The sequence below is a fragment of the Opisthocomus hoazin genome, chromosome 2 (assembly GCF_030867145.1).
Source record: "Opisthocomus hoazin isolate bOpiHoa1 chromosome 2, bOpiHoa1.hap1, whole genome shotgun sequence".
Taxonomy (NCBI): Eukaryota; Metazoa; Chordata; class Aves; order Opisthocomiformes; family Opisthocomidae; genus Opisthocomus; species Opisthocomus hoazin.
The window spans coordinates 61,940,144-61,950,068 of NC_134415.1; positions in this window are offsets into that span (position 1 = coordinate 61,940,144).

Genomic DNA, 9,925 nt, shown 5'->3' on the forward strand with positions numbered 1-9,925 from the left:
CTGGTGCTTAAATTCCTTTGCAGACTTCTGTGAAGCACCTAATTAAGGCCATGTTGGAGCAGGGAGTCAAAGTATGCCTCCCAAGGCCAACTGGACTGACTCATTTACTGGATTGAGTTTCTTCTCCAGGCCTTTGCTTGCCCTTTTTTGGAGCCAAAAAAGGAAGTCAAGTCTTCCGTTCCCAGCCCGCCCCAACTGCGCTTGCTCCCCAGAGAAAGCCCCCAGCGCAGCCCCGTGCCTTCCGGATGGGAGCCTGTCGCTGCACCTGCCTGCGGACAGTGCCCTGCCAGGGTGGGATGTGCGGGGTGCACGCATGCCCCAGTTCTGACTTCCACCCTTGCTGGGCGCTTTGTTGCTGCGTCCCTGCAAGAACGATAGGAATTACAAAGCAGCCAGCCAGCCGGTGCCTTGGCCCGTGTTCAGGCTCTGCTTAGTGGAGCTGTGCTGGCCAGAACTGCATAGCCCCCTCTTCCACTTTCATCCCAGCTGAACTGATGTAGAAAGACACCCCTTAGTTAAAGAGCATTTCAGCTTCTTCACTGATGCTTTGAAATATTTTCCCATCTCTTCTATCTGTTAATATTGGCAAGTGCTTGTGTTGGCAGATTCTTGTGTTGCCAGCTTTCATGCTTTTGTCAGAAGCCATAGGGTTGCTTTGCTAAGCTTCAGCTCCTGCAGCCAAATGATAAATGACAACATCTAGCCGTGGTTTTTATGGCTGAGGAAGAAATGCCACCATATCAGAATTTAAAAATCTGGAAACTAGTAGAAAAAAAAACCCTGAATCTTCCTTGTTGTTAATAATAATAAAACCATGATATTATACTGCTAGTCATATTATATGCGGGACACGTGGCAGTGAAGAACCCTTAGCAAAGGTCACAGAATATAAATTTTACTGTGACATTTTGCTTGGAAGAAATTCTCCAGGCCACAACACGCTGACCCAAATCTTCATTCTGTATTGGTTCAGCCATTTGGTCAGTACTGCTTCTCGTCTCTTGTGCAGTAGATTTGCTGGTGTGATGGTGGGTATCTACAAGGTCCCTCGCTGTTAGCGAGGACACTCAAGCAGTTCCATTCCTTCAAATGCCTCTCAGTGTCCAAAGCCTGGCCTATTGGTCCTACCTGCAGCCTTTTCTGTGGCCTCTTTCCAATGGGAATGTGGCAACCAGCCAACTGCACCGAACTGGGGGAAGCACGCTGTTGACAAGCAGAGGTAAGCCACGATTTCCTGCGTTACAGTGGGGAGACAGAGAATAACTTGGTGTCTACATTATACCAGCTACAGGGGGCTGTGCTACTGAAGCTCAGGAAAATAATTTTCAGAGGTTAAAGATTAGCAGTGGTAATACCACAGGTCACAGTCTGACTCTGCCCCTTGCACTTTGCTCTGTCTCTGTTGAGGGCCTGTTGGGGAGAGAGGAGCTGCCGCTGCTCTCCAGAACAGCCCCCATGTTTGTTTCCTGGGGAGGGCTGTTGTGCCCAGTCAAATCCAGCTGCTTTGTCCTTTTTCAGCGAGGGAACTACAGGCAGGGAGGTTAAATGACTAAGGCCAAACAATGAGTCAGTACGGGCAGTCGAACTGAAGCTCAGGAGTCCTTGGCTTCTGCTCCCGATGTTTTCTCTCCTGCTCGAGGAGACGGGAAGCTGAGAGACAGGCGCCCGCGAGAGAGACAGTCTGCGGAGGGCCGAATAAATACTCGCTTGTGTGCAAGCGAACACAACCTCGTCTGTCTGTGCCTGGTGCTCTGAGAAGCTCAGTGTGCGCTCCTGCCATAAACTGCGGAGCCAGATCCTCGCCTGCACTGCAGCTGCTTTGGTGCTGCATGGAGGAGCGTGGCCCTGGGGCTGGCACGGCTGGGCAGGAGGGGACCACCTTGGGCTTACCGTGCCAGGACAGCCTTCCCCGGCACTGCTGGAGGGCTCGTGGCTCGTCCCCGGGAGCAGAGAGAGGTTTTGTGTGCACCCACGGAAGGCTGGCCAGGGAGCATGCCATGGCTTTCCTCCAGCCTCCGCGATACGGGGAGGTCTGAGGACGGGGGAACTCACGGGACACCAAGACCCACTTTGCTTCCGAGTTCTGAGCACTCTCCTTGGCCACGCCCTGTAACAGGATGAGGAGAGGAAAACGTCTTACAGTGTTAACTCGGTAGATGAAAATAGCTCTTCTGAAAGCTTTGCATACTTTTGATCAGTGTTATTAAAGTTATGAATCCAGCAGGTTTGATGTCAGATTTCAGTCCAGATTGGAGCTTGTACAACTGAAATCCATCCTCTCAGTGAGGGAGTTGCTCATGGAAAGAGCAATAGATCTTAAAATGTGGTGAATGGCAATACTGGAAATCATTTTTTTACAGTGGCATTTGATGTGCAGATAAAATTTAAAAACTTATTTGCTTTATATTTTTTAGCATATGACTTATTTAAATCTAGTGAACTTGTCAGAGGATAGTGTGACGCTTGGATTAAGTAAAGCTAGGTTACTTGCATTCTTGGCCCTGACGATATGAGGTGACTAAAAGGTCCTCCTGCCTTTTTCTTCTGAGATACTTTTGACTGTTTCCTGGCTTTGTTTAGCAGAAGCATCCAGTTCTGTCACTGAGCTGACAGTCGCGGAGGGTGTTGTGCTATATTTGTGCTTTACGCAATATTTATGTCAAAAAGCCTCTGTCTAAACAGACCCGATGTCAGTAAAAGATGACCCTGGAACAAACGGTCTGAAGTCCCAGAAAGCAGATCTTTCCCAAAAGTGACTAATGTGAGGCAAATGGAAAATGTTGGTCTGAAAAACAAGTCGGATCCAGCTGCGTGCATCTGATTAAAAACATTGATTGCTGGACATCTAAACCAAATGAGCTGTGAAACATTTTGATTAAGCTAAACCAGGAAACTGTTACCATTTTTAGTATGTGTTTAAATGTGTGGGTTTTATTATCTGATATACTTGTATCTTCAGTATCTATTTAAAGGGATCCCAGTGTTCAGACAATATGTGCTCTAACTTCTATCCAAAATTACTTTTGTCTCCTTGTATCCAAGCTGGAAATTCCTGTCCCCCTTGTCCATCCATCTCAAGATCAAATACAGCTGGTTTTCCCGTAACTAAGCTGCTTCTTTCCAGCTGGCCTTCTGTGCAATGGATTTTTATTTTCAGATCTTGTATAGGTTTATCTGTAGTGTTTTCGCTACAATCTGTACTCTATATAATCACAGGAAAATGGCTCTCCAAAATGTTTTAGAGCACAAAAGAATTTAAAAGCTGAGGAAATCTGAGAATTCAGCTAGCAGAGAAAAAGTCAAGAGGAGGAAAATTATCTCTTTTCAAACACAAAATGTGATCACTGGTATACCTTAACTCAGAGAAATTCATGTCAGCATCAGCATGGGCATACGATTTTGGAAAGACCTGAAAATGCTTCTTAGTGTATAGGGCACCATTCTTAGGACTTCAGATACCATTATTCTGGTATCTTTAGTATTTGTGTGCCTTCTGTCAAACAAAAAGCATGCTGAGTTCTTCAGTTGAATAGGAAATCTAGTTCTTAAGGTGTATGTTTCAATACTTAACATATCAATAATCATGATCATTTGCTTCTAAAAACAAATTTAGTAATTACAGCCAAACTCTAGCAGATACAGTGAGTGGTGACAGTTGTGGCAAGAATTATTTCGGAAAAGATATGGCACTTCTTTCACAAATAACACAAAGTGCGATCTTAACAGCACATTTTCAGGATGCCAAGTTTAGCATGTTATTGTTCAAAAAATAACCCCATCTCTCAGTTCTTTTTCCCCAAGTAAGCAATACAGTTCTGATGAGGGAAGAAGGTAGGAAAGGGAAATGCCTTTTTTGTAGAACAAAGGCCTCTTAATTGCAGGATACCATCCATCCTCTCAGGATGTGTCTGACACTGAATTTCCTTCACTGGCTTGTGAAAAAGAAATATTTTATCAAACATCCCGAATTTTGCTCCTGTTTGGATCTAATTATGTCATTTGCTAGTCAGGATGATTCTGAGATACTTAAATATGCAAAGGTAATTGTGAAGCACTGTGAAGGTCTTTTTGAAAATTAGTTTGTAATTATGCATAAACCCAGTCTGAAACAGATGCATACAGATGCAGTGCTGAGGGTTGATTAAAGCTATGTACGTCATTAGGGTGAAATTCAAGACTTGGTTGTGTTGGTTTGTGTTCTCACTGCCTCTGCTGGATGCAGCCTTGATAGCTGCTATGTGATTTTAGGGCAGAAAGACATTGACTCTTGCCCAAGAAGCTGTGTTAAATCTATCCTTCCCAATGTAAATCTAATTATAATCTAAATTATATAAATTCCTGGCTATTGCTTCTGAATTGTGCAAGTAGGCTCTATTGGCTGACAGTGGTGGAGGAGTGATTTGGCAGAAGAGTGTGATTCACTCCATGAAGAAATTTGGCCAGCAAGTCATTAAAACACATGCACACACACGATGCGCCCATATCTGGGAAGGGTATGTAAATAATGAGTAGCAGAGAGTGAGCGAAAGGCCTGCTGGCCCAGCAGAGCTGCAGGGCTGAGAAAAGGAAGTTGCCTACAATCCAGAGCAAAGCACGTGATGAAACATCAACAAGCTCGTGATTTAGGAATTCCTCAGTGGGTAATTCAGCCTTTCCAGGCCGCAGGGATGAATCACTGAGCATTTCTCTGGGTGTGAGCCTTCAGGTGACTGGGATGATGTCAGCCAGAGTGGAAGTGACCTCGACAACAAGCTCACTGGCATGGATCAGGGGCCTTTCTAAGGCAGAAAGGCAGAAGGTCAGCAGCACAGAGCACACAGCTAGGGTTTAATTGTAAGGTTAAGATTAAATAATGATTTGTCAAGACTTTAGAGCGCAGCTCTATTACATGACTGAGACCACATAGGTGCTGTTAGCGTCTAGGTCAACAAATGATCATTACGTATATGCTGCCTTCAATAGAAAAGTAATTCAAACTGCAGTGAAGTTATAAAGGCAGCAGTGACTGGACAAAAATCATGAGGGGTTTTTCCCTTCTTTGCCTTTCTAAAGCCCTGATGGCAAGACATTCAGGTTTTGGTTTTGAAGACTTGTAGCACCATCAGAATCAGTGTAGTTACATTAAGGATGGATTCAGTCATCTTTCTGTGACCACAGAAAGATTTATCCCTCTTAGAACTATAGTATTTGAACAAAATGCCTAAGAAACCTTAATGTGCTCCAGAGTTTTTAAAGTGCATATGAATTTTTTGACCAGAGTAAGTATGGGTAGCTGTGTGTACTCATACAATAGCTCTCCATAACATTCTGTAAAATAGATTATCTTGTAATACTGTAATTACCTTCAAAAATAAGTTGTTGAGAAAGCAAAGAAATAGAGACAAGCTAGCATAGCAAGCAGCAACTAGCTGTCCCTCCATAAACAGTACTCCTGTGCCCCAGGAGAACAGACATACAGACACCACTGTAATTGTAGTGGTGGCCAGCACCTTGTAGGCTTCAGCGCTGTAAATGAGGGTCTGGGTCTCATAAGCTTCGATGACCTCGTTGCTCACGGAAGTTTCTGCTGTCTGGGTAGAACCGCTGTTGCTGTGGCACGCAAGCTCTCCCCTCAGAGGCGACGGGGTGAGGAGGGCAATGAGGGGAACCTGCATTAAAACTTGAGAAATCACTGCTCCCACTTATTGTTATAGGAACTGTAAGAAGTCAGAAAATACAGGACTTACCCCTTTCTACCTCCCAGACTGCTGTGTAGGAGGGTCCACAGACAGCAAGAACCTGACTCTGCAGCCTTCTGCAGAACTGGTGCTTTTAAAGGGCAATCAATTTAAATTTTGTAAAGAGATGGCCCTGCCTTTAGGCAGGCAATGGCTGCCTGCTCGTTGTGTTGAGTCATGTTCCCATCAAAGAAATGAGGCTGATCTGTGTGCCCAGCAACAGGTCTGACTTGTGGCTCGCATAAGGCTTGATCCGAAGCGTGTCCACAGTCAGCAAGGGAGTGTGTGTCAGCCAAATGGTAATTATTTTAAATAAAGAAATATTAGAATTAGGTAGTACACGATCCTCCACCTTGTGAAATCCTTCTAAAATTTTCTTCTCGTGCCCAAGAAAATGTACCATTTACATGCATTAGCCTGTTTCTGTTTGTAAAATTACACGGTGCAATGTAACCTCTCTGTGTGAATCGAGCTTTGTTGAGACTAAAACTATGTGAGGGTTCCCCGTGTCAAGATAAATCTGTGCAAGGTCCCTTTGCCTACAGAAAGGACCACATAACATCAAGTTTTAAGAATCAATGTGAAGAGTGTAGACTGGGGTAGAGTGTGGTTTAAGAGTATTCGAGCAGTGTCAGTGCCAGCAGACTGCTGAATGGAGTTAATTCAAGAATTCCTTGCTCACCAGGCTCTGAAGTCTCCATAAATAAAAATTTTGTATTTCAGCTCTATGCTATTAAGTAACGCTGAAAAATGAGACAAGAAAAAAAATAAAAAGCTGTTTACAATCTCCTGAAGTTTGAGAGAAGGTAAGAAGTTTTATTTTGCCTTGAACTGCTATTTAAGTGCACAAATAAATTTCCTGTAGTCGTCTCTCTGCTTTTATAAATCCAAATGTACATGTTCCATCAGTTCAGGCAAAGCCAAAAGGGTTTGGAACTTGGCAGAAAGTTTTTCTAATGAACGATTAGCATTTAGCTCACAAATAATATTGCTTTATTTCAGTCTCACATAGGACAAAAACGCATCTGAGTTTTAAAGGCCTCCTCAATAAATCATTACCATAAACATGGAAACACATTTTGCGCTTGAGAACAGGGAGAACAGAAACTAGGCTGCTGGCTGACTGTGCCCTCCTGTAATGCTGCCGCTTGGAGATGACCCTGGATAAAAAGCTGCTGCCTCCCACGCTGGCATCCGCTCTAGCATCTTCAGTGGCAAGAGAGAAGCAGATCCAGTCTGGGAGCATCCTCTTTTGTGGGGACAAATTATCTGCCACAAGTCAGAAGAAATAGCTGGAAGGGTGGAGCTGATACAGGGCACTCTGTGACGTAGCTGCAACTCCTTGGCTAAGCCTCTCTCAGTCTATTAGCACTTTGGATTTAAATATGATCGCTTTTACAATATTGCTCTCCCACTTAGATGTAAGTTCTGCAGGCCCTGAGAATATGAAGTCCTATAGAAAATTTCTGTTTGGGAAATATATTAATCCAATATTATCATAAAATATTTGATGATTCATACTGTGCATTAGGCTGTGTTTACTTGGCAGACCTGGTTAGTGATCTTTCCTAGTTCAGAACCAAGAACTTTTATTCAGAGGTAGATTCCATTCACCTACATTTCAGCTCATTACATCCAGGCAGACATCTGGCTTCTCTTCCTTTGGTTCAGTGACATCTGCACCAAAAAGTCTAGTCCTGGCTGTTGGACAGCACAGAATGGTTTGTGAGACCAGCTCCTCCACTTGATAAAACCACTAACGTCACAGAGAGGACTTTGCAAACTGAATTGTGATTTCCCACACAGGGTCTGCAGTTTTGGGTGGTGGTCATCCATGGGTCCCTTTTTCCTGCTCTTTTATTCAAGTGTAACCTCTTGCAATTATATTTTATCACGGTAGATGATTCGATATTTTAATACTGTTGAACTTTCACCTATTTGATTGGCAGAGGTGCTGGAACCAGGAGACTGCTGCTGGCTCTTCCACATACTTCCCCTATAACCTTGTGTGCCAGGCATTTGGGCTGGGTCGTGTCATCCTTACTCATGTTGATGAGCAATCGAAACGCATGAGCAGTCCCACTGACTGCTACGGGTAAGACACGTGAGTGAGTGAGTGATCACCAGCCTGAGCAAAGGTTACAAAACCTTGCGCATAACTTCTCTGCACCTGAGCTAACAAGTAGGAAACAGTATTATTTCGCTTCCCTGCTGAGCAGCGTAAGCTAAAATAGCCTAGCAGCTTGAGAAGAAAGATATTGCAGAAGGGTAGCAGCCAGCCATTATAAAGTTCTTAGGCTCCCCATCCTATGCTGTGATGTTTGGCATCCCCAGTAAAGCTCTCTCGAAAGCCCAAATCAGGAGACTTCCTCTCAGATGTGAAATATTCTGGGTCAAGGCCCAATTACTTGCCTCTCAGCTGTGCTCCCACCTGGCCTCCTCCAGAACTTCTCTCTCAGGTCGAGCACTGTGACCACGTTTTTAAAGATTTCATCTTTATTTTATCTTCATGGAAGTACGTTACTAGAAAGCTTGACTGAAATCTGCTCAGAACACATCTGTTCCCCACATAAATTACCAGTTTGCCTGATAGAGGTTTTGTTTCTTTGTTTGTCTGTTTCCCTTTGAAAGAAAGAACAAAATCCATTTTGTATCTGGCCAGATTAGGAAAACAGGTCATGTTTAATAAGATGAGGGCTAACATGCTCTTAATACCCCCATACCCAAACAAACCAATGGTAAATGCTACTCAAAACAGGTTTAACATATCTAAGAGATTAGCATCAGTCTTTGTCTCTACCCTAGCTAGCTTGCTTTTAAACATGACCTCCTTTCCTTTGCCTAGACAGATGCTCTTTGTCTGCTGGGACCATTCGGCTGTAAAGCCATTCTGACAGCTACCTTGCTTCCCAGTCTCTCCCAAAGGGCCAAGACTCTTCCAGGTGGCTTCCTCCTACTGAAAAGACTATAATTAGCTGCTTCCCTCTTTTTCCTCTGCTTAAAACTGGTGTCAAACAGCCTTTCTTCCTACCTTCTGAAGCCTTATCGCCCCATCCTGTCCTGTTTTCAAACACGTGGAAAAGGAAATGCTATGATATGGGAGTATAAGCACATTGTTTAACAAAATGCCAAGTTTTAGACGAAACTATTGACATTTTCTTCCTTTCCCGTTAGGCTATGACTTATCCTTCTGTTACCCAAAAAACATATTATCTGCTTGTTTCTGACCTAGGACTTCCTTCTCTTTTTACTAAATGTTATTGCTGCCCTGTTTGTTTTGGTAGCCTGAATATTAAGAATTCCTTTATTGCTCTAGTATATTATTATCCCCCATATCTAAGTAATTGCCTGTAAAGTTTTCCTGTCCATTTCTATCAGTGGAATAGCTTTTGAAAGTGTAAATCCAGCAGCAGTAGTCACAGATTCAAAGATTTCAGCTAAGAATATGTTTTGAAAGAGTGCTCGGAGCGATTTCTTGGCTTATAAGGGATTTGAAGCTGAGAAGTCTCCTGAATCTTATAAGCAGAGACATTTTCTTACAAAAATACCATGTCAATGTCAGAGATACCATTGTTCATTTAGCAGAATTTAGTGTCGGTATTTTTAACTTTCTCAAAAACAAAAACCCCAAACCCAGCATCTTCTAAAAACTGGCTCTGTAAATTTATGAAACTCATCTTAGTTAAAACAAGTTATGCGTCAGCTTTTCAGATTTTCCCTACTCAATTATGCAGGTCTCAAAGCTCAATTCACCAAAGAAATGACTGAAAAGCTATTTTAAGTTATTTCATGTGTTAGTTTATCCAAGTAAAGCTTTGCAATCAAAGTGTGACAATTAGCATTCCTTTGTAACTTAATACAAATGTATTCCTTTGTAATTTAAGACAAATTTATTCCTTTTTAAGTTCATACAAATTTATTCCTTTCTAATTTATTACAAAGGAAGATATCTTTACAAAATAATTTTGTAGCTTTTTGCATAGGCTTTGGGAAGTACACTGTTATCTACTGAACTATATGTGTTTGAAAATAAATGTGCAGCAGTTCAAAGAGCAATTCTGAATTGTTATGGAAGCAGAGCTGCTAGTATATATTTATTCTTAGCTTTCTAGCCTAGGACATTTTGTAGGACACATTCGCTACACCAGTTGAAGTCCTGTGTCAGTCTTGTTCTTGAGAAGCTCTAAATCATGTTGTTTGAATCCACA